Source organism: Schistocerca americana, chromosome X (genome assembly GCF_021461395.2).
Source record: "Schistocerca americana isolate TAMUIC-IGC-003095 chromosome X, iqSchAmer2.1, whole genome shotgun sequence".
NCBI classification, from domain to species: Eukaryota; Metazoa; Arthropoda; class Insecta; order Orthoptera; family Acrididae; genus Schistocerca; species Schistocerca americana.
In genome coordinates, this window is record NC_060130.1 from 88,786,760 (window position 1) to 88,812,629 (window position 25,870).

Here is a 25,870-nt window from a genome sequence, read left to right on the forward strand (position 1 = left end):
ACATTTAACTCGAAAATACGGAGAATTTAAAATGAAAGAGAGAATAACTCACTTGGAAAATTTTAAATAAAATCAAAGACGAAAGTATAGAATTTTCCAGAGAAGTAACTCGTGATGCAGTCGGAATAATAACCAAAAGAAACAGAGTAATAGATGCACTCTTACCACATGTTGTTTCTCAAACATTTAATGAAAATTTAAGACCAACTTTTATTCTTTTGAAGTAATTTGAAAATGAATATGATTATATTTACTATGTCACTAGAATACAACGAAAAAATTCACGGAAACAGCTATACAGAATCGCAGATCTACATCCTAATTGTGAAGAACTGTTAAGACTGAATTATAATCCTAACTCAATAAATTCATACCAGGGAATGAAAGAAACCTTAAGAATTATTTGTTGACACAATTACTTCAATATTTTGAATAATTACGCTCAAAAACGGTTGATTAATGATATTAATATGCTTCACGCAGTCTAACACAGCTTTAGCTGCCTCTCATCAGACTGACACAGTCTAAGACTCCTTCAGCTGTCACTGAATTAATATAATTTTTTAATTCCCATTTGGGTCATAATATTTTATTTATCATGCAATTTCAGTTATCGATTTTTCCATCCATTGAATTAATATACAGGGCTGGAAATATTCATTGCATCACATCCTATGATTTAACAATTTTTGTTACAATCATCGAATCACTGCCCTTAATTGCATGATTTCTCTTTATTTCTATCAGAAATGAATATACACAATAAGTTTTGTCAAATTGTTTTATTCTTAATTTTTATTTGTATAAAAATGTTTGTTTTTTTATAATTTAACACTTTCCTGAAAAATGAGTGTAAGTGGATATGTCAGCTATTCTGTTTGCTGTTCTGAAATATGAATACTAATGTTGAAAGAAACTCTTCATATTAACGTTGTAACAAAACACTGATGGATTTTAGTGTTTGTATGGCCTCATATGAACACACTGTTGCATTTACTCCACCACGCGCTTTAATCACCACTTAGCATCATGAAGGCATTGAAAGAATTAACTTTTTACTGTACTCCTCACTCAGTTCATGAAACCACACACGCACAAGGGTCTCCAACAGCTCCTGTTTATTCTGTGGCTTCTTTTTGGTGATAGCATTTCCCACAACCTTCCAACAGTTCTCAATAGGACTGAGAACAGTACTATTTCCAGGCCACTCTAATACTTGAACCCCATTTTGTCAAAGGAAAGATATTACCTGAAATGTAGAAGTATGTCATAATTAACCAAGAAAGTAATCTGCTCCGTGTTTGGTACAAATATTAGTCACAGGACTCACCTTGAAAACTCTATGGCAAGGAGCGGAGTCATCCTGAAAAATGAAATTAGAAACATCTCCAAACTCGTCTATAATGCTTGGCCTAAATTTCCTTTCAAGGATGCTTATGTAGGCATCTGCGTTGACAGTGCCATTGATGAAGTCCAGACGAAATACTCCGTGACTGGAAATGCACCCCCACACCATCTGTTCGTGTTGGTGTTTGACTGTATGTGTTATGCATGATGGCAAAAATTCTTCACCTTTTCTTTGATGCATGAATACTTTTCCATCTGAGCCATGCAGGTTAAATTTGGACTCATCTGAAAAGGTTACACATCTCTGTGTCCATGTCACCTTTGCCCATTGTAGTCACTGTTGTCGCATGATCTTGGTTAATGCAGTCTTCCTTCTAGGATGATGGACTGAGAGTTCAGTTCCAGCATTCTATTTTTTTACAGTCCTACTCGTTACTGACATGTCGCAAATTTCTTACCAGTCTCTCTTTAGTTCAGTTGATGACAGGCGACGAGCGTTGAGCGAAAGCCTTTTCAATATCCTGTCCTACTTCGCAGTAGACGCCCTTTTCCAACCTCTTCCTTTCTCACGAACAATGTACCCTTTTTGGCTGTATTTTGTCAGTAGCCTCTAAATCATAGACATTAAATCCTGTCTTAGAAGCTATCTCTCTGGTGCTGAGACCAACAGACGAATAAGCAAGTATATTCTGGCGTCAATTCAACTGACCTGCTCATCTTCTCAGTGCAAAGTCTCAACTCAAAATGGCAGTATAAACACTGGTTTCATTATAAAACCAAACGACAGCAAAAAGAGTTGTGTATTGTTGGAAAAGATGGGTGAATAAGTCAGTTTCCAAGGCAAGAATATATCAACAATGTTTAGCAAATGGCACTGGTATAACTTGAAGCAAACTGCTGCAAAAGACAAAAAGACAAAGTAATTCATGGTGATGTAACATTTACACCACTGTAATTTTTTGTTCAACCCCCCCCCCCCTGAATGGGTGTTATTCATTATAGGAATCTAATTAATTCCATGACGATTTTCATAGAACTAGTGTCAGCTGAAGCAGACTTTAGCATCAGCTGAAGCAAACTCAAGTCTGCGACTTAGTCTGTGACGACATTATCTTTATTTACCCAACTATTGTTTGAATTATCAAATCATGCCACTCAACATAAACTTAATCTCCTTTCCTTCTCAATACTTTTTCAACTTGATACACATCTGGATATTTTATCTTCTGTAGTTCACACTCATAAAAATTTCCTTTTACATCTTCATCATCTAAATTTTTTAATTTATTTGTGATTGGATTGGAATGAATAACAGATTCAATTTCGAAAAATTCTGTTGACCAATTGGCTGTATATCATTTCTCGAAAAGTCTTTTAAGTTTATTAAACCTAACTTTATCTCCTGTTTTAAATTTCAACTCTTCATTAGACACAATGGTGCCTATCTTTAAATTCTTCTCATTAACTTCTATTGGTTTCATTTCTATAGTTCAATGTCTTGTGTAATTGTATTCATTTACTAATTTCGAAACTAAGTAGGTGTCAGTTAATACAGACTTCAGAATATGTCCAACCCATCTGTAATTTCCTTGAAGAGCAAATTTCTTCCACATCTTTTCTTTCAGTGTTCTTTTAAATTTTTCGACAACAGATGCTTTTAATTCTGTAAAAGTTGAAGAGTGATTAATGTATTTTTTCATCAATTCCTTAAAGTCTTTTCTGTAGAATTCTTTTCCATTATCTGTTAGCAAATGTTTTGGCTTATATCCATCTGTAAATATTTTATCAAATGCATCAACTACGTTGTTACCTGTTTTACCTTTAACCAAGTAGTCCAAGCAAATTTTGAAAAAATCGATAACAGTGAATAGATATTTATATCCATTATTTATTTTTCAAGTTCCTTTCAGATTACCTCAATCCATTTCGACTAAGTCAGCTTGCCATAAATCATCTATACCAAAAGAGACTAGATTTCTTTATCTAAAATTTTTTCCCATAGGATTGTGTAACTCATTAATGATTTCTTCCTGATTATTTTTTAGACCTTAGCTGACTGCTGCAAGACTCATGGAACTATGTTTGCCAACAAAATTTTTTCAACGAATTTATTCTTTTTATTTTTACAAATTGAACAAAGACCTTCAATTCTTTGTCTACTATTTTTAGTTGTTACTCTGCGTTTATGTGTTTCAACAAATTTTTTACAGTTTAAACAATAGATGTGGTTGTGATCGTCTATTTCTTTAGATTAAAAATTTAATAACGTAATTTATTGTCCTTGCATTCTCTCATCATTATATTCCAAAAGTGATTCATCAAACATGATTAATTCACCTCAAACAGGTACAGTTTCAACAGATTCATTTAGAGAGATAAATATTTTCTCTTTCTTTTTCATTTCAAGTGATGCATTATTGAATTATGTTGGATATAAAATATGCAGTTCATTGACTTTGAATTTTTTATCTCTATTTTAAAATCAGTTGATGACCAGTCACGATTTACAGTGGCTCTAAATAAAATAATACCCAAAAGCGTATTTCAATATTTCTGTCCCAGTATTAAAATCAAATTTCAGTTTATGTTTGTCACACATTCTTTTCTGAAGATCACTAATTTGACTTAGATATGGTGTTAAATCTGCCTTTGAAAAATAATCTGTAAAAGCTTTTTACTTCCTTTTTTCTAAAAAAAGTCTTAGAGTGTTATAGTTTTCTTGATGAATCTGATTCAGTTTTTTCATTAAGCTGTACATCAGTGACATAGGTATTCAACTATGTTAGAATACTTGAGTATTCTAGTTTTGTAACATATTCTTTTTTATGTATTGTTTTGTTACTTCATCATAACTATTTACTGCATCTTTTATATCTATGATTCTTCTACCTTTAAAATCAATATAAGTTTTAGTTGCTTTAAAAATGGTGCAAAGTTCTTTATGAAACTGTTTGATTAAACTTTCTATTTTTGGATAAATTTCACTTTTGATTTTTCTAGATCTAACTTCTTTAATCCAACTTCAGGCAGAAGTTTATTTCCAAAAATGTTCATTTATTAGATCAAAATAAAATTAAAATTATAATTATCACACAATAGGTATAAAACAAACAGACACAAATGACCACATGTTACTTCATCAAAATTTTGTACTATCTCAATGTTGTAGTGTAAATCATTTTCTCCCAAATAGTCAACTAGTTGTTTTCATATATTACCTTAAAATCAATCAAAAACGAATTTTATATCTCACTTGTTCTTATAATAACAAAACCAGTGAGTAACAATATGATCAGATGTAACTAAATTAACTTTTTGACATTCATTATTGATTGGATCATTAAGTAATTCATCAGTCATAAAAATGCCATGATAGTGATTGTTTTTTAATGAATTAACTGAATTTTCTATGTCAAAATTAGATAAAGGTTTATTATGGTTTTTGATTATTTTTTCGAAACTTTTTTTGCTTTTTTGAGTCCAGTACCAGCTTTCCTTTCCATTTACAAATTTTGTCTTTTCTATTCTTCCAATTCTTTATCTGCTTTCTTTTTATTTATAACTGCATTTGCGATTGCTGCAGATCCACCAGCAAGTGAACCAACTGTTGCAAGATATGGCAAAGCTGCTAATAATAGAGGAAGAAATCCACATTCATGTTTGTGAAAGCTTGCACACTCTTCAGATTGCATCTTTGTTAGTCTAGCACCTTCTTTCCTTTTTGTTAGATATTCAACAACTTTTTTTGCGACAGGAATAGTTGAAGAAACAAGCAAATTCCGTCTGTTTATTTCTCTTCCTTTCTTTTTTTGAACATCAGAAAAAAATGGTTCAATCGCTTTTGATTGATCTTTATTTGTTTTTAATCAAAGTGTTTACTAATCCTTTTCTATGTTTCTCAATTTTCCAAAATGTATGTGGTAAATTATTCAAAAATCTAATCAAATATGCGATTCCTTTTCGATTGTTGATTTAAAAGATCACTAAATTTGTTTGTCAACACCTGCATTATTCCATTTTTTCAATGTGATAATTTTTATTTTCTGCTAATTCTTAACCATGAATTCATCCAAACATATTGAACTGTTTTTTTCTCTGTATATTTTTTAATTAAGCCTTTACCCTTTTTCACAGTGAAAGCTGAAGCAATCTTACAACTGCGTTCAGGTGAATGTATTTCTGAAGAATTGGAAGAATCTGAATCTCGTGGTACTTGATACACTTTTCGAAAATTGGCTTCACCATCTTTTTATAAGTTGGTGTAATTTTTACATCTACTTGATTTTATTTTATTTTGATAACTTTCAGAATAAAGTGCACCTGAATGGAACATTGTATCTGCATAGTTTGATAAATCTTCACCACCAAATATATCATTAAAGTCATCAATAGTAATTTATTCTTTAGTTAAAACATTCATTAATCCATCTGTGTCTTTGTATTCTTTTGCTCCAATTGTTAATTTATCAACACACAAATCAACAGAAAAACGTCCAATAAATTTAAATCATCAACATGTCTTAATCAAAAGTTGGATCTTCACAGAATTTATACACCTTAACATTCTTTCACTTACATTTATTTTTTAACATCAGGCTGTGTTTTTTATTGAAACAAATCTCTTTTGATCTTCTAACATATTGTTTTTTTTCTCTTTTTCATATTTATTCACTGAATCTTGAATTTCTGATTCACTTAATGTATAGTAATATTTTCCTGCAATATCATCAGACCAATCATGTAATTGTCTAATTGGTGATAAATCTTCAGAACCTTCATGAAGGCAATATGGAATCATTTGTGTTTCAACCTCTGTGTCTTCTTCAATAGCTTTCTAAATGTTATCACCTATTCCTTCGATTCCTTGTTTAACATGTTCAGTAGCATCGTTAACTTATTTATCTTCTTTTTTATATTTTCATACTCGGTTCTTCATTGTTTTTTCCAAAGCTTGAACTGTTCTTTCACTTATTCAGCTTGCTTTCTAATTCATTCGGCTTTTTTTAACAACTTTCTCATTGTAAATTTACATTCATGATCAAATTTAATTAGCTGTTGTATTCTAAATATAAATCTATCAAAATATCAACAACCGTATGTGTCTGGTCTACATTCAGCATCATTATCAGACCATACACAATTGCTATAATGTTCACCAAATCTTGATTCAACCTTATCTATTTTTTCATGTTCTTCTAAATAGTCAAGAGCTTCATAAAATTCACTTATATGTTCTGCTAAAACATCATGGCTATGGTCTGATAGATATGCAGTTTGATCTCAGATTTAATAAGGAAAAAAATACATTAATATTTAATAACACATCGTATTTTATTTCTAAACTTGCCTTCATTTGGTTTTCTAGTCATGTCTATCCTAAGAAATCCAAACTGTTTATTCCAACATTTATTACACATTTCCTTAAAATCGTCACCTCCAACAAATTCGTGATGGGTATGATTTAAATTTACCACCCTGTCTGAAAATATTTATAAGGTTTAGATTATCTCTGACCAACTGTTTAGGTATTTTTGAGTTAGTCTGAGCTAAATAAAAACAATCTATTCCTTTATGCCTGCCTCAAGTAAATATTCTCTGACAACATCCCGATTTTCAAGAATGAAATAATCAGATACAATAACTGAATTCTCTAGACACTGACGTAATGGAATAATTTCATCATCAGTTTCAATAAATGTAGTAATTTTTTTGTTATGCTTATCTTCTATTTCGTCACATCTTTTTATAAATTCTGAGTATTTGGGCCGATCTAAGCTTTTTGAATAAATACACAAATGATTAATTTTTTCCAGTTCAGCCATCCTTAAGCTAAAATATAATTATCGATCAATAATGTTTTTCCACAATCACTTGGACCTATGATTGCATATTGAATAGAGTTTGGTAAATGTAACCATGTATATTTTTTGGTTTCTTTTCTACAGTTCTTATTTTTGCTTCCCAGTCAAATTTGTTCGTTTATTTAAAAATTATTAATAAACGGTTCAATTGTTTCAATTATGTGGCAATTCATCTGTTCTAAAAAAATATTGACTGTACCAATACGAGAAAGCAATAAAGTGTATCACATGTAGGTTTTTATTCAACTTTTTTAACTCTCAATATAACATCGAAAAATAATGAAATATATATCGATGGAGAAATGATAGAAATTCCAATTGGTCAATACACTTTGAAATATTTAGAAAAATTTATTCATTTGAAAAAGCCAAATATTCACATTAAAGCAGAATTTTAAACAGAGTTACTTTTGAGAGTGATGTTAAATTATATATCTATATAAAAGAAGATAATGTCGCAAGTATGCTAGGATTTAATAATCAATTATTGAAGCTAATGAAAAAGAGTGTTGCTAAAGATGTTCCTAAAATCATTCCATTCAAATTAATAAATATAAATTTTAATTTGGCTGATGGAATATTTGTGAAACATAATGAGCATTTTCGCAGAGAAACTAATATTACTGCTTCATTCTAACCTAACACAGAATTTGATGGATGAATAATTCATGAACCACATTTTCCTGTTCATATTCCAATTTTTGATCCAATTCAGGATTCAGAAATTACTATAACTGACAAAAATGATATTTGATTGACTTCAACAGAGCTACTGTGACAGTTATTTTTGAAATATCTTCATCTTCATAAATTTTTTCCTTAATAAATTAGAGACAGCTGAAGCAGTCTTTGACTGCATCATGAATAAAATTGAGAATTATCAATTCTACTCATTCCATGTGAATGAGAAAACTAAAAATAATTTAAATGCGCCAAATAAGGATACAGAAATTGAAACAAATATTGGCGATGTATGGCTTCACCCAAATCATACAAAAAATTATATGAATTTCAGTATCATTGGAACTGACAGAACAGATTATCCAACATATGATGGAAAATCGATAAAAAAATTAATCGATAATTATGTGGCAAAACTGTTTGAATTTACAACCATAAAGAAAGGTAATAATATTTTATCTAGAATCGAACATCCTTTTATTTCCTTATCGGTTTTATTGCATTTGACTTCATCTGTTACTGATAAAATAAGCTTAGAAGGGCATATTCTTAATAATGGAAAAATGAAGGGTAAGAGAGATGAAGTACTTTATCTGTTATCAATGCTTGGTGGAGTTCTTTAAGGATTATGAGGAAAGTGTGTGGGAAAGAGGTTTAACTATAATTTTTAATAGAAGTTCAAGTTCTGAAGATGTAATTTTTCGATGGTCTTATTATAATGACGCTGGAATTGAAATAAAAGACACTCTTCCAAAAGAAGGAAAAATTGTCGTAGAGTCGGTGGAAATTCGTGTACCAATTGTTAAATATGAACCAAATTACGAGTTAGAACAGCGAGAAAATATTCTTAAGAATCCTAAAATCCCAATATCTTTTTATGAACTCGAAACTATAGAAGTTGCTGGATTAAGTGGCAAGAAACATTTTGAATTAGATAGCACAAATTGCTACAACTCATTGGATTTGACATGCCATATTTCGTATTTGTTACATTTCAGACACACTGTAAAAATAATCACCAAATTGATTCATCATTATTCGATCATGTTAAACTATAGAATATATATTTGAGAAATGGAGAAACGAAATTTTCCCACAGGAGATGCGCAATATTAATCCCCCAGATAATTTTCTCAAAGCATATGATGCATTTCTCGAATTTAAACGAGTTACACTACTAGAAGCAGACGTCGATATTAGCCCATTTAGTTTCATAACGAATTATCCGCTTTATGTGATTAACACGACTCAAAGCGAAAATATTGTATTTTCACAGAAACTATGAAACTTCATGCAACTTTTAATGATAAAATTCCTGCAGTCACTTTAGGATATATAGTAATGTATGGGAAGGAGAATCTTACATACTATTCACACAGAATACTTACTGAAAAATTTTTAATAGCACTTTGTTAGCACTTTGAATTTTTAAAAATCGATCCATTCACTTACGACACATTTCGCATAATATTAACTGAAAATTTTTAGTTATGTATTTTTCTGGATAGCTCTTTTGATGTGTGTCATGTTAACATTTTGAATTTTTAAAATCGGTTAATATGTGGCTGAAAAATTAACTCTTAATCTTCTGAATGAATAAAACGATCATAGGTCTTTCTCTCTCAGTGGCTCTGAAAAGTCTAACAGACGGGGAATGAGAATGCATCTAATTGCTGATTGCACTTTACCTCTGACCTCTGATAAAGGTAACTGACCTAGCTCAACACATGACAAGTGTTATCTCAAGAACGAATTCCAACTCTTGCTCGCTGGTGACTAGGCAGTTATCGAGCATGAGGAATGACTCACAGTATTCAGTATTAGTTAAAATTAGTGCAAAATTCTGTTAACAGATGGCAGTGCTGTTTGTTTCATTTAAATTAATGGGGGCATTCTTTATTTTAAATTCCAATAACTTTTTTCCTAATGATAATTTGAGTATTGTAACAATTGTTACAGTTTATTTACAAATTCACCTCTTGAAATAAAATCACATTTTGATAAAATAATTCACGTTTTACTCAAAAATAAATTGATGAAAAATAGCACTTTTATAACATGCTTTGTCACTTGAATACTAACTATATATACAATCTTCGAGCCTCTTTACTCTGTCAAACCTCTTAACTGAGTACGTAGACTGAAGGATTTTGGCCATTATCTCACGGAGTCATCAATCATCACTAGTTTGAGGCGAACTAGCCCTCTGACTAAACATTTTCTATCCTCGCTTCTGTACGATTTATCGTTATCCATGGACAAGTTTAAGACTTGTCCTTAAGTGTGGATGACGTGTTTCGACCCGAAATATGGAGCATTCTGTTAAATCAGAAGAGGTCTCCATGATGCGTTCATGTACAGAAGGTCAGAGAATGGAAATTCAGTCTACAGGTTTCACTAAGTGGAAGGTATCCGATAAAGAAAGGTTTGCACTTTTTTTTTCAAATGGAACAGCCAAAGCATTGTGCCAACTGTGCAGAAGAAAAGAACATTGATAAATTCATCAAAATGATGAATATCGAAATATATGTAGAGAATCTGTATATTATTAACAAACAATTAAAGTCACTGAATGTGGTAAAGCTGTAAACAGAACTTATTTAAAAAGACATTTACAAACTCCTCTTCATAAAGGTCTCATGACTGCTAGTGAATAACTTTCATTAACCAATTCATTTTGTTTATTTTCTTACGTTCACCTTTTATAATAAATTATGTTACATTTATTTTCTTACATTCACCTTTTATGAGAAATTATATTAAATTTATTTTCTTACAATCGCCATTTGAAAAATATAGTGAATATGAGCTGAAAAATATATATTATGGTAGTTAACGTACACTACTGGCCATTAAGATTGCTACACCAAGAAGAAATGCAGATGATAAACGGGTATTCATTGGACAAATATATCATACCAGAACTGACATGTGATTACATTTTCACGCAATTTGGGTGCATAGATCCTGAGAAATCAGTACCCAGAATATCCACCTCTGGTCGTAATAACGGCCTTGACACGCCTGGGCATTGAGTCAGACAGAGCTTCGATGGCGTGTACAGGTACAGCTGCCCATGCACCTTCAACACGGTGCCACAGTTCATCAAGAGTAGTGACTGGCGTATTATGAAGTGCCAGTTGCTCGGCCACCATTGACCAGACGTTTTCAGTTGGTGAGAGATCTGGAGAATGTGCTGGCCAGGGCAGCAGTCGAACATTTTATGTATCCAGAAAGGTCTGTACAGGACCTGCAACATGCGGTCGTGCATTATCCTGCTGAAATGTGGGGTTTCGCAGGGATCAAATGAAGGGTATAGCCATGGGTCGTAACACATCTGAAATGTAACGTCCACTGTTCGAAGTGCCGTCAATGCAAACAAGAGGTGATCGAGACGTGTAACCAATGGCACCCCATACCATCACGCTGGGTGATACGGCAGTATGGCGATGACGAATACACGCTTCCAATGTGCGTTCACCGCGATGTCGCCAAACACGGATGCGACCATCATGATGCTGTAAACAGAACCTGGATTCATCCGAAAAAGTGACGTTTTGCCATTCGTGCACCCAGGTTCGTCGTTGAGTACACCATCGCAGGCGCTCCTGTCTGAGATGCAGCGTCAAGGGTAACCGCAGCCACGGTCTCCGAGCTGATAGTCCATGCTGCTGCAAACGTCGTCGAACTGTTCGTGTGGATGGTTGTTGCCTTGCAAACGTGCCCATCTGTTGACACAGGGATCGAGACGTGGCTGCACGATCCGTTACAGCCATGCGGATAAGATGCCTGTCATCTCGACTGCTAGTGATACGAGGCCGTTGGGATCCAGCGCGGCGTTCCGTATTACCCTCCTGAACCCACCGATTCCGTATTCTGCTAACAGTCATTGGATCTCGACCAACGCGAGCAGCAATGTTGCGATACGATAAACCGCAATCGCGATAGGCTACAATCCTACCTTTATCAAAGTTGGAAACGTGATGGTACGCATTTCTCCTCCTTACACGAGGCAACAACATTTCACCAGGCAACGCCGGTCAACTGCTGTTTGTGTGTGAGAAATCGGTTGGAAACTTTCCTCATGTCAGCAAGTTGTAGGTGTCGCCACCGGCGCCAAACTTGTGTGAATGCTCTGAAAAGCTAATCATTTGCATATCACAGCATCTTCTTCCTGTCGGTTAAATTTCGCGTCTGTAGCACGTCATCCTCGTGGTGTAGCAATTTTAATGGCCAGTAGTGTATATATGTTCTAGTTTAACGTTTGGCGAAGTGAGTGAGCTAGTGAGCCAAAAGTGATAAATATATATTGTAGTAGTAATATCCTGTATGTTCTGGCTAACGTTTGGCGAACTAGCGGAAAAAGTGGTGAGTGAGCTAGTGAGCCAGAACATACAGAATATTTCTACTTCTAAGTAAAGTGCTCCTCATCACTCATCTGCAGGTTGCTTTCCTAGGCGAACCTATGCACACACTGGCAAAGCTCCCCGCGAATTCTGCGTTTGATGAAGAGCACGAGCCCACAGTTCAGCAGTAACACATGTTGTTCTTAACACTGGACACCACGAAGGCCCTGGTGCGGCGTAATGGAAGGCAAGATTGAGAGAGTATATGCCTAGGCATAAATGCGATCAACTCTCCATGCTACAGGATTATGTATGAAGATAGTAACGGTTCTCGAAAGAACAGATACCATTGATGACCGTTCAGCTTCTCTAGAATAAATGATAATTAATTGGGACCTTCAGCTGCCGACAGGTGTTGTTGATATACCTCGATGTGACAGCTGAAATTGTGTGCCCCGACCCGGACTCGAACTCGAACCCGGGATCTCCTGCTTACATAGCAGACGCTCTATCCATCTGAGCCACCGAGGACTCAGATGAGTAGCTCAGCCATGTAAGCAGGAAATCCTAGGTTCGAGTCCCGGTGGGGGCACACATTTTCAGCTGTCCCCATCGAGGTATATCTACAACACCTGTCGGCAGCTGAGGGTTTCAATTAATTGTCATTTACAGGATTATTCCTGATGTATGATTCAAATTTGTTGAAATTAGAGTCATGAACGTTGACACGCTACTGCATATATATGCATATACGATACATGCTGTTCTGTATAGGTAGTATGGCAGACACTGGGCTGGCCTCCACAACGTGCCACTGTAGCTACGACACATTCGAAGTCAGGGTGTACAATGAAAGACAGCACTCCATACGGTGATTTTTGAATCCTCTGTAGGAATTTCCACGCATACTAGTCTCTGGTTGAAGCAGTCATTGATGTGTCTTTCAAGATACTCTCTCTTAGTAAAAGAGGGGACGCATCGGCAGTAAACATACTTTATCCATTCATTTTTTGACAGTTGGGATGAAAGCAAGCGGGGCATGTTTTTGATCCAGGCGTAGTATTGCTTCTCGCCCTCAGAGAATGGCATAAATGTACGTGTTCGGGAACCTGAATGGCTAATTATGAAAAGTAGATGGCTACAACTACTTTATATTTAACTTCTTTCTATACAGCGTGCACCTGGTCATTTTCTGGCTTGCGATCATCTACATCCAATCAATTAATGTGAGATGAATATTGCGGGTTCTGCCACTCGAATTGTAGTACATCCTAGAGTTTTATGGGGAATAATATGCCATTGTAGTTAAAATGTTCACAGACATTTGATGTTTGGGATATAGCTCCCCTGTCATCAGGGCTCAGTCCGAAACGGGACTCATCACTGAAGACATTTTACTCCAGTCAATGAGATAGCAGGTAGGCTGGAAACGTGTCTGGAGACGACCCGAACAGCGATGGTATACGAATCTGTCTGTCACCCGCCAGGAGTGAGGGTCTGGGGTGTCATTTCTTTTCATAGCAGAATCCCTTCGGTTGCAGCCGCGGCAACCTTACAACACAGCGATACGACAAAGATATTCTACGCCCCGTTTTGTTAGCCTTCGTGACAGGTCATCCTGTGGCTACGTTTCAGCAATGATAACGCCAGCCTGCAGAGTTTCTACTGCTTGTCTCCGTGCTTGCTAAACCCTACGTTGGCCAGCAACATCGCACATCACTCCCCAACTGAGAACGTTCGGAGCATTATGAGCAGGGCCCTCCAACCAGCTCGGATTTTTGACGTTCTAACACGCCAATTGGGCAGGGTTCGGCACAATATCGCTCAGGAGGACATCCTACACCTCTATAAGTCAATGTGAAGTCCAATAACTGCTTCCATAAGGGCCAGAGGTGGACTAAAGGGTTGTTGACTTGCTCAATTTGTGAAGCTCTTTATCTTGAACAAACCATAAAATTTTTCGGAAACTGTAATCATTTGTTCGTCTGTGCATGTACACCGATTTCCGTTCCATTCGGATAATCCGTTCGTGAACTGTCGTGCATTTTTCCCCCCTGAGAGTATATATAAACTAAGACACACACGTCTGCATATATTTTTGTACGCAAGATACTTATCGATATTTTTTCTTTCTTTGCAGATGTGATGGGTCACGTAAGCGGATGCTCCTCCAAGAACTACTGAGCCATATGACCCGACGATGCCGATGATGAGTCTGCCAGACCGCAGCAGCTGGGTTCCTCGTAGTCTGCTTATGCAGCCACGATCTCAGCAACCTGCAGTCTTCGCCATCAGACACCACCTGAGTCTAACAGCTGCAACCGCACAGACTGCACTGTTGTGGATTATTAGGTAAATCAAACAGCTGCATTGAACTCTGTGGTTGCTGACGCTTTTCGGGCAGGATCTCACAAGCTCGCACTGACAAAAATAATATGCAGTACCGAGATACTGCCACTCTCCTCAATACTTGTCAAGTCTGTTTGTAAAAATGGAGCCCACAGGTTCGATAATCACCTGCCGTATTCGCCCATTATGAGCAAGGCAGAACTGTGACTCGAGCAGTCCCCCCCCCCCCTCCCTCCCCTCCTCCCCCCCCTAAAGAAAGCAGTGATGCTAGTGAAGAAAGGAATGTCATACAAATTTGGAAGGGCTAACGGCGTGATTTTGTGAGTTGATTGAATCACAGAATAGTTTGAAACTTTCATCAAGAGTGTCATATTGGGCCACTTTTCCGAAATTCAGGAAAGACGATCTGGGAAGACGCTCAGCCATGTGCTCCACCTCGATGTACACTCTTATGGTTTTGATCCACTTAATGGGGGACGAGTTTCATCCTTCTTCCACAAGAGATCGCCACTAACAAGGCACGTTTTAACGCCCAGAATACTCATGAGGATGGCAAATTTTGTTCTATATGATCGCTTGTGGTTTGTAGTGGAACTTATAGTGTTCATCCCGAGTGTACGACTATATACCATACATCAAATGTCTTTAAACATTATAACTTCAAAAGGTGATGCTGGCAATAGTGACCAGATATTTTCGCTGCCGTAGACCGTCGGCGCTTTTGTAATTAGTGACCCACACTGCCGATTTGCTGCAGCATTCCCGTAAAACTCTAGGATGTACCAAAATTCGATTTGTTGCTATTTTCCGAGGGCAAGAACACACACTGCATCTGGACAGAAAATATGTCCCTCCGGCTTTCCTCCCAACTGTCAAAAAATAGAGGGACAATATATGTTTGATGTAGGTGCTTCCGCTCTTTTACTAAGAAAGAGTATATTGAAAGACACCTCCTTAACTGCTCGAGCTGGGAACCGGTATTTGTGGAATGCCTGCAGAGAATAAAATGTTTGTGAAGTTTAAGAACGCCCACTCCCAGGAGCGATGTCCCTTCATTGTGTACGCTGACTTCGGATGCGTCCTACCTCCTGTGGAGCGTTGTGAAGGCCAGCCCAATGCCTCTCATACTACCTTCACGGTATGCCACGTATTGTATGTGGCTACATATCAATTTCTATACTCACATTATACCAAATTCAACAAATCTGAATCATCCGTTGAGGATAATCCCACGAAATAGTTCCTCCCTGAGCTCGAAAATCTTGCACTGGAAGTTGATCGCATTCATCACAAAAACACTCCCATGGGCGACTTGTAGGAGAACGATGCATTGTAAAAGAAGCCAACTGACTGTCATAACTGTGGGTTGCTGCTGGATAGAAAAGCAGAAACTCCGCGTACAGATCACTGTCATCTAATGGGGAAGTACTGCAGTGCAGCTCATAGCGCATGCAACTTAAAGAACCAATTCACTCGACACACACATGCCTAATGGCACACTATGCAAGCAATCGTGCCATTTGGAGGTTCCGATAGCTGTCCAAAAAGAAAATCGCCACATGGGAGAAAAAGTTTCATGATGTGGCTGCGGATTCTGGTGAGGTATATGTCATGGAGGCAGAACTGAGACATCCCACCCATTCGCCTGACGAGCATAGTGACTTGCAACTGCCTCCAGAATGCCTAGTACGACACAACGGTTCCATTCCCAAGTTGATGACAACGGTTGGGAATAAACACACACACACACACACACATATATATATATATATATATATATATATATATATATATATATATATATGTATATATATATATATATATTCTACAGTACACAAACCTCCATCAGTGTCTCAGTTTGCGGATGGAACGTGTTAGAATCGCCCATGGCATCTCCTTCATACAGTGTCACTGGTTGAAGGAGTGTATTGATGTAAACATCGGACAGAGGTCTCTCGCGATTGTGTCGCTTTGGAAAAGATTTTTATAAAGAAATGAATGATTAGATTTTCCGGAAAATTGCTGCCTATGAGCGCAGAACAGGGAGTTCTGGCAGCACACCGCGCTTGGTACACGCGACGCTCGGGGACCACAGCACAGCTACGACACCTGAGGATAGGCTTATAACAGTCCGAAACCGGTCGTGTGAAAATAAAGTAAATTTCAACTGAAGCGGTATTTTCAACCTCTGCTATAATGCTCAGTTGCGGATGTTCTTCCAACATGATCGTCTGTATGGTTATTATTGTGTCTCTCACATTTTTCTTTTCAATATTTTTGTGCAAAACATTTACCAAAGATTAACTTCAGTAGCAGGTACACTTTTGCCTTACTTGAAAAAAAGAAAAAGTTTTATAGTGTCGCAAAGCAAAAATCACTGCGTATTTGGAGATCCATTCCCGCCCTTGCGGTGTGCCTGTCTGGTCCCTCCATAACCCTATGTCACCCGGCAAGGCAGGCAACACAGTGGACACGTGGGGCCCGAGAGACAGCTGTGATTGGCTAACACGTGGCCCCCACAACTCCACTCACTGAGACGCCAATCACACAGTGATTCTTGTCGGAGTACAGCACCCAAAACCCCTAGACTTATTGTTCTTCTCCAAGAATGAGAAACAATACTACATCCGGATCAAAAACTTATTCCACCTACTCTCTTCACAACTGAGTAAGACAGAACGTAAATGGCAGAAATTCCTCACCTCATTAACTAACAGCGATATTTAGAAAAGCACCTGATTAATTGCTCAAGCCAGGAACCAGTGCATGTGTAAATACCTACCAAAGTTAACAAGTTCTTAAAGCTTAAGAACACTCAACACTATGAGCCCTGCCCCTTTGTCGTATATGCGGATTTCGAGTGCCTCCCAAATCCAATGGCGTGTTGTGAATGTGACCCCACTGCCTTCACAGAACGGCATGTACCATATATGGTGACATATCAAGTTGTATGCTTGTATGACTCTAACCTCTGTAAGTTCGATTCATACATTGGGAATAATCCTGTGATATGGTAGCTTACTGACCTGGAAAAAACTTGCATGACATGTTTATTGCATATATAGCAACAAAATTCCCACATCCAACTAGCAGCAGAATGATGTCTTATAAGAGTAGACAGTTGACCTTCGTATTTTCAGACTGCCATTGGAGAGAAAAGTGGAAACTCCACATAGATGCCACTGTCACATAAAGGGGAAATTCATGGCTCAGTACGCAATACATGCAACTTGAAATACCATCTACCATAACACACATCTGTTTTGTTCTGTAATTTGAGTGGGTATGATGCTCACTTCCTTGTTGAGCAGAGCCTTTTTGGGAGGCTATAAAATCAGTGTCATACCTGATATCGTCAAATTATATAGTTCTTTCTCTAAGCGAATCACATGTAGAATAACTCTCTGCTTCCTGGATTCGCTTCGTTTTATGCATTCAGAAACGTGCTGAGACGATGCATTAGGAGGATATACGTATCAACAGAGCTGCATAACCCCATGATGTAAAGTTTCAGCTTCTGATGACGAGGGGAGTCTTTCCTCACGAACATCTGGATTTGAAGAAGAGACTCAACAAAATCACATTGATCTGCATAACTGAGTTCACCAGTAAACTCCAATAGTACAGAATATATCCCTGTTTATTTCTCAGCGTCGTCATCAGCGTGAGGATGGAACAGTTGTACTGGAATAGGCACTCTCCACACAGCGGCAAGTCGTGGCAAGTCGCCATTATGGATGCAGAGTTTGGGAATGAGGTGAATGTTTCGCAGGAGATCATCTTTCCTAATTTAGAGGTATGCAAGATTAAAAAAGACACATGTCAGCATCAAACTCTTAGTCAGAGTTGACCTATTGCTCTTCTTTAAATATGGGATTCGTGGCTGACTTTGCTGGTGTGTGTGTGTGTGTGTGTGTGTGTGTGTGTGTGTGTGTGTGTGGGTAACTTAAGGTAAATAACTGACAAATGGGTGAAGAGGAGTACAAGGGATCAGACGATTTGAGTGAGACTCTGTTCTTGGGTGTAAACACTTTGTATGGGCATGTCATACGACAATCGCTGCCAGTTGAAGAAATCCGACGGCTGTCGAACAAGGACAAGTCACTATGGGTGAGATCCAAAATGCCGCTGCGGATTATGGTCAAGGGCATATCGTGGAGGCAGACCTGGCGTATCCTACTGATTTGCATGACGTGCACAGCGACTTACGGCTGTGTCGAGAGCGCCTATTCCAGTAGAACTGTCCCACCTTCATGCTGATGACGACGCTGAGGAATAAACAGAGATACATTCTACACTGCAGAAACCTCTAGAAGTGCCTCAGCTTGGGGATGAATTTTATTACTCTCCCCCACGGCATCTCCTTCAACTTGTCACACTGGCTAAAGGAGTATAATATAGACATTAATACCAAAAGGAGGACTATTACGATGTGTGATTTACAAAGAAATTTTTAGATTAATGAATAATCCAGCCATGGAAAATATAAGAAACTACCGTCAAATTCATTTAGTTTATCTCTGGGAGCGGCGATATGCTGCAAAAGATTATATCACCAAGCCAAGTTTTAAGCGAGTCACTATCTTCAATCAAGGACACTCTGTCAGTGGCTAAGATTTTGATACAGTTCTCAAAACCTGTATGTGTATATTGAACTTTTCCAGACTCTACTGCTGTCGCTTTCAGTATGAGTTTGCGAAACAGACCTTCGCTGATCCTTAGCTACTTTATATGGGTACAGACTATTTCATCTACTGTGTGAAAGGCTGCAGACCATATGAAGTAATTAGGAACCATCCCTACACATTCGACATGTCTGGATGTATGGCCGATAATCCCTGTGATATAACAACCCATGAAAGACAGTGCGAATGAGTTGCAGATTGTGGAGTTCATGAGACACAGATCGAAAATGTACGCATACCATACAGACAAGATGCTACACAAAGATTGGCTAAGAATGTGCATCGTGCAACCTCAGTGGCTCACAAAATTTAAGATTACAAGGAACTTTTCCTATTTTTAGAATTTTGGGTAGGTTAACGAATAAACAAACAAATATTCTTGTACAAAATATTAATTTTTGCACATACATTTACATGCACAACTCTTTTTTTATGTTTTTGGTGTAGTTTTAATAATATCAAGATTAATTTTTGTTTATAATATAAATCTACATCCAAATTTTAAGTTCACCACTTTTGCAAATGAAATATAATTATTCCATCAGATTTAATATCTGCAAATGGTTTTTCTGTAACTAGATGCACAATGTCCAAGCCACCAAATTTAGATACGTTGTAACAATACTTTTTAAGCAGATCCAAATGGGAATGAAGGTTTATAAATAGATTTTTTGTGCCTTCTTCAACGCAGGAAACATTTTCAATCCCACCATTTCTGCCAGTTCTTCGATATATGGCCAGTTTACATTGCTGTTTACATCAAATGCTCAAATTTTATATACCCCATACCTACCCAGATTTTGCTATACACTCTGCTTAAATTAATACGTAAGCCCTCTTGCACATGTGCAATAGCGTCTTGGTTTTCCAACAACAGTTGTTTCTTTGTGGCACTTTTTTCAACTATCTACTCTAGTTTTTGTCATTTTACTTCACCCTCTTCGATTTCCAGTTTCCTTTTGCGTTCACATAGCACATTAACTGTACATAAAGGAGTAATTTCTTTAATAGAGACTAGTTTGTTCGATACATACGTTCTTTCTTTAAGACATGTGGAATAATATTGGAAGCAATCTTAATTTGCCAATATCTATATTCGATGGTATTGTGGAGAGAAAAGTCCTAGATTGAGAAAAATGTGTTTATCCAGCTTCAATATAACACTTGCATATAATACTTACGTCATCTTTTTTAGAGTCTGTAATAACAATTCCCACATACTTTATAGCTAAATAATTAATGATGTTGGCAGACAGAACATAGTTTACAATCTTTTCTTGACTGTGTGAAGCAGCTGTATTCGAGCATTACAGTATTATTTTGCGTGTATATCTGCATTAGCTTACTTTTTCTACATTTGGAACAAGTTGCCAGTCATCACAATAAGTAGAAATTCTGTCTGAGTTATCCGGTATCCTTCTACAGGCACGCAACGACAACACTCTCTCGTACACAACAGTCGCAGATGGGTGATCACCCTATCCGTCAGACTATTTATGTACGTAGAGATAAAGAGCGCTCCTATCACACTTCCCTGGGGCACTCCTGACGATACCCTTGTTTCCAATGAACACACGCCGTCCGTGACAACTGACAGGGTTCTGTTATCCAAGCAGACTTCGAACCTCTCACATATCTCGTTACCTATTCCGTATGCTCAGACCTCCATTAACAGTCTGCAGTGGTACACTGTGTCAACTGCTTTCCGGAAATTTGGAATATGAAATCTGCCTGTTGTGCTTGTGCTTCATCCATGTTTCGCAGGAGAAAATGACAAGCTGAGTTTCGCACGAGCGATGCATTCTTAATTCGCGCTGATTTGTGGACAGAAGCTTTTCTGCGTCAAGGAAATATATTATATTCGAACTCAGTATGTTTTCATGAATGCTGCAGCAAACCGAAGTTAAGGAAATTTGTCTGTAATTTTATGGTTCCTTTCTTTTACTCTTCTTCTATACAGGAGTCACCTGCACTATTTTCCAGTCCAGATTCTGCGCTGGACGAGAGATTCACGATAACTGAAAGATAAGTAAGAGGCCAGTGCCGAAGAATACTTTCTGTAGAGATTCCATCCGAACCTAACGATTTCTCTGATTTCAACTCTATTAGTCCTCCATACGGGAACCTGTGGGGATAGTGAAACAATGGTATGTCTGCACGATATTCCTACAGGAATAATTTGTTAAACACGAAATTTAAAACTTCAGCTTCCCTTTTACTGTGTCCTATTACCAAACCAGATCGGTCGATGAGAGACTGGAGAGGAGCCTTAGACCCCCTTAGCTGCAGGAAAAGGAAATAAGAAAGTTCGTATCGACATTTGACCAGAAATGGACTGCTAGTCTGCAACAAAGCATTTAGTAGTGAGTAGACAACATTCATGTTGGAACTACTGACGGCCTTGGGAGAGCCAGTCCTGACAAAACTCTACCATGTGGTGAGCAAGATGTATGAAACAGGCGAAATATCCTCAGACTTCAAGAAGAATATAATAATTCCAATCCCAAAGAAAGCAGGTGTTGACAGATGTGAAAATTACCGAACTATCAGTTTAATAAGTCGCAGCTGCAAAATACTAACACGAATTCTTTACAGACGAATGGAAAAACTAGTAGAAGCCAACCTCGGGGAAGATCAATTTGGATTCCGTAGAAACACTGGAACACGTGAGGCAATACTGACCTTACGACTTATCTTAGAAGAAAGATTAAGGAAAGGTAAACCTACGTTTCTAGCATTTGTAGACTTAGAGAAAGCTTTTGACAATGTTGACTGGAATACTCTCTTTCAAATTCTAAAGGTGGCAGGGGTAAAATACACGGAGCGAAAGGCTATTTACAATTTGTACAGAAACCAGATGGCAGTTATAAGAGTCGAGGGACATGAAAGGGAAGCAGTGGTTGGGAAGGGAGTAAGACAGGGTTGTAGCCTCTCCCCGATGTTGTTCAATCTGTATATTGAGCAAGCAGTAAAGGAAATAAAAGAAAAATTCGGAGTAGGTATTAAAATTCATGGAGAAGAAATAAAAACTTTGAGGTTCGCCGATGACATTGTAATTCTGTCAGAGACAGCAAAGGACTTGGAAGAGCAGTTGAATGGAATGGACAGTGTCTTGAAAGGAGGATATAAGATGAACATCAACAAAAGCAAAACAAGGATAATAGAATGTAGTCTAATTAAGTCGGGTGATGCTGAGGGAATTAGATTACGAAATGAGACACTTAAAGTAGTAAAGGAGTTTTGCTATTTGGGGAGCAAAATAACTGATGATGGTCGAAGTAGAGAGGATATAAAATGTAGACTGGCAATGGCAAGGAAAGCGTTTCTGAAGAAGAGAAATTTGTTAACATCGAGTATAGATTTAAGTGTTAGGAAGTCATTTCTGAAAGTATTTGTATGGAGTGTAGCCATGTATGGAAGTGAAACATGGACGATAAATAGTTTGGACAAGAAGAGAATAGAAGCTTTCGAAATGTGGTGCTACAGAAGAATGCTGAAGATTAGATGGGTAGATCACATAACTAATGTGGAAGTATTGAATAGGACTGGGGAGAAGAGAAGTTTGTGGCACAACTTGACCAGAAGAAGGGATCGGTTGGTAGGACATGTTCTGAGGCATCAAGGGATCACCAATTTAGTATTGGAGGGCAGCGTGGAGGGTAAAAATCGTAGAGGGAGACCAAGAGATGAATACACTAAGCAGATTCAGAAGGATGTAGGTTGCAGTAGGTACTGGGAGATGAAAAAGCTTGCACAGGATAGAGTAGCATGGAGAGCTGCATCAAACCAGTCTCAGGACTGAAGACCACAACAACAACAACAATTACATGGTATTAATTTGTTTCATATTAAGAAAATGTTCAGAGTGGCGGCCATGAGGAGCAATGCAGAAGTTCCCACGTTCCATCATGGTCTGCTTCATTCTTTTAATTATCGCATGTTGTAGCCGAATAGCGTGATAGGCTACATGGACAAACTGTTTAAGGGTTTACACGTCAGCAACTGCTTCAGCACACTTGTGGAAACATCTGAAAAATGTTGCGTATGTCGAACCAGTTGCTGGCGTGTACGCCTTTGGACAGCATGTCCTCATAGACAGTGACGCTATTGCTACAACCTAGAACATTCGAAAGAGTTGGGCAGTCCACGATGCTATGTGTGAAAGCTTATATTGCATCCCATGGTGGGCAATTTGAACATCTTTTGTAACATGGAAGAATTTAATACCGCGTAATGTGTAAAGTAATGTACTCGTATCAGTACTAATACTGTTTTTTTGCAGACCCGCTGTCCATTTACGGACATATATTGATACGAATTTTTTTCGTTCTTTTTCCTGACAGGAATTGCCTCATGAAATTTGTCCCCTTCTTAATATTCATCCTACATGTACCGTATATTGTCACTGTCTTTGTTCTCTAACGCTTCCGAGTTCCTGTATAAGAAATGTGCTCACATTTCTCCTTCGTGACTAAATTTTACACACAAGTGTATATTCTGACCTTAATAAGATCCAGTTTTGGAGATTCATAAGAACAGCGAATAAATAAGTAATGCTTACTCGATAACGTTGTGATTTTCATAAAACTGGATTTTTACGTACTTTGAGGAGTTTACGTTGTCAACAGTTGTGTCTGAAGAGATGCGTATCATCTTTTGGCAGAAAAAAATAGACCATAGTATAATGTTGTAGACGCGTCTCGTATTATATCAATATATTGGTACTATTTTTCTTACGACATTTGACCGTGTTCGCCATACCTGTGCATGGCGGGTTACGAAATACAACTTCCGTTGCAAATTTTTCTTTTCATTAACGTCCAGTCGGAGCATGACAGTTTACACCAGTCACTCACATTCCGACGATACATACCCGTAGGCTTGCAGCCGCTCACTGTCCACTCTGCAACAGATCGTTATTGAAAGTGCTTAACTACGTACGTAGCAACGCGAGTTCCGAATAACGTGCTAAAAAACCCGAAAAAACACTCAAGTATCCTTCAATGCAAGGATCCCTCAATGCAAAACAAAAAAAAGACTGTCTATTCGGTAAAGGCTAATTTCACGTCTGTGGCCAGAGCTATTCCTCGGTTGTTCGTTACTATGCCAGCAAGTTTGGGATATTTTTGCGACCCCTTATTTTCGGTGAACACGTTTACACACTAGAACCTCAGTTCAGTTTACTATTGTTACTGAAGTTTTGTAATGGTACAGTCACAAATATCTTACAATAATTCATGTTCATGTGTACATAAACACTGTGAGGAAACAACACTCTCCATGCGGTAGCAAATACAGTGCATGTCTATAAAAATACTTTCGTGCTATTCTCCACAACATTCAAAACACATTGCAACAAACCATTAATAGAAACGTCACCACTTTCCGTGTAAGGCGATTTAGTTCACGATACAGTGATAGTGCTTCAGCTCAATTTACAAGCGGCAGCGAACTGGTTAAATGTTCAAATATTGCGTAGCGTGGGATGACAACACGGTCACAACGTCTCGTCAACTCAACTCATCGGCTGGGAGAGACGAGTAAAAATCCAAGAATTTTGCTGGCATTTGTTTGCCGCCGGTGCTTGTAAATGACGTCAACGTAGCAGCAAGGCTGCACTGAAGTGCGCTGCAAGCCGGGAAGACGGAGCAGGTGAAAGGCCCGGCTGACCACACAAAGGTCAGCCCAGCTCCCTGAGCTGCCCACTAGCTGCGCTCGCTTTCCTCTGCGCTCGATGACGAATATCCTGCTTGGAAACGGCGTACTGGACATTCTGGTAAGTGTACAGTATATTCAGAGAAGATTGGTAAAATAAAATTAATAACCTACAAGAAGGAAATTCGGGTTTTATGTAAAATCGCTAAGCGGGTCTAAGGCTTCCATTCAGTCCCTTGTCGACCGCTCTGGTGCGGCAGTTGAAGATAGCAAAATGAAAGCCGAAGTTTTAAATTTCGTGTTCAAGAAATCGTTCACACGGGAGAATCGTACAAACGTACCGTCATTTGACCATCGGACAGACTCCCGTATGGACGACATAGTAATAAGCATCCCTGGCGTAGGGAAACAACTGAAAGATTTGAAAGTAAATAAATCACCAGTCCCATATGGAGTCCAAGTTCGATTTTACAAAGAGTACTCTAAGGTACTGGACTCTTACCTAGCTTGTATTTATCTTGAACCTCTCCCCCATCACAAAGACCCACGCGACTAGAAAAAGGCGCACGTGACTCCAGTGTACAAGAAGAGTATAGGAACAGATCTGCAAACCTACAGACCAATATCACTAGCAAGGGTTTGCTGCAGAGTCCTTGAACATATTCTCAGTTCAAATATAAGAAATTTTCTTGACACTGAAAAGTGTATGTCGACGAATCAGCATGGTTTTAGAAAGCAACCCTCGTGCGAAACTCAGCTTGCCCTTTTCTCACATGATATACTGAGAACTATGGATGAAGAAGCAGTATTTGATCAATGTATTCTTCCTGTGATGACGTATGGCTGCGAGACATGGACACTGAACTCATTTACAAAAGGGAAACTTAGGACAGCACAGAGAGCCATGGAGAGACCAATGCTGGGCTATACAAGAAAGGATTGAAAA